Genomic DNA, 881 nt, shown 5'->3' with positions numbered 1-881 from the left:
AAAGCCCAGGTGCATGCACCCCGAGCGCCTTGCTGGGTGCACCAGCAGGCAAGAGAGCAAGCAGGGACAGCCACCGAGGCTTCCGACTTGCTGCAGAAAATGTGTATATATATATATATATTTTTTTTTTATATACAATTTATATTCTTTTCATTTTCATATTTATACATATATATGTAAACTATATATATTGCACGTGCATGCATATAAGGCAACAGCTAGTTTAAAAAATCTATACAGACCTATGTCAACTCAACAATTTCTATTTTATTGGCATTATTTTCATTACTTTGATTAATTATTGACACTGTTTTAAACAAGATTGTTCCCGTAATACCCCCAGCTGTGTGTTCCATTATAAGACAGAACAACAGAGCAAGATTTTAGCGAGGGCTGAGAGAGCTGCTGGGGATGAACCTCAGTGTCCCCAGGGAGCGTAGTGCCAGGACCTCAGCGTTCCTCCGCAGAGCTCCCAATGACCAAGAGCAGGGAGCAATGTCCAGAGAGTGTGATGAGCAGAGACAGCTTGGATGGGGTCAGCGTGTGCTGTGCAGTATATCGCATGCCTTGGTATGAACCAGAACCTCCACCCTTGGCTAGAAGAGGATGCAGCTCTCCTGGCATTTCTGTGGGGAGAAGAAAATAATTTATTTGAGGCTATCAACTCAGGAGCTGTGAAAGGACGTGGCACTGCTAGCAGAACTTGGTTTCCTGTGGAAATCAGCGGCTGGACTGGCTGTGGATCCAGTCAGGACCAGGTTCTGGGCCCATAGCACCTTCCTATCTGCAGTAGCTGCCAAACAGCAGTGGGCAAAGAAGCCAAAGCATCTCTAAGAGGGAGCCTGGTGCCTTCGGAAAGGGATTTATGACCCAGTCACTGC

Source organism: Anser brachyrhynchus (genome assembly GCF_964034855.1).
Source record: "Anser brachyrhynchus genome assembly, chromosome: 29".
In the NCBI taxonomy this organism is placed as follows: Eukaryota; Metazoa; Chordata; class Aves; order Anseriformes; family Anatidae; genus Anser; species Anser brachyrhynchus.
The sequence above is the reverse complement of the archived record's forward strand: the minus strand, read 5'-3'. Positions refer to the sequence as shown.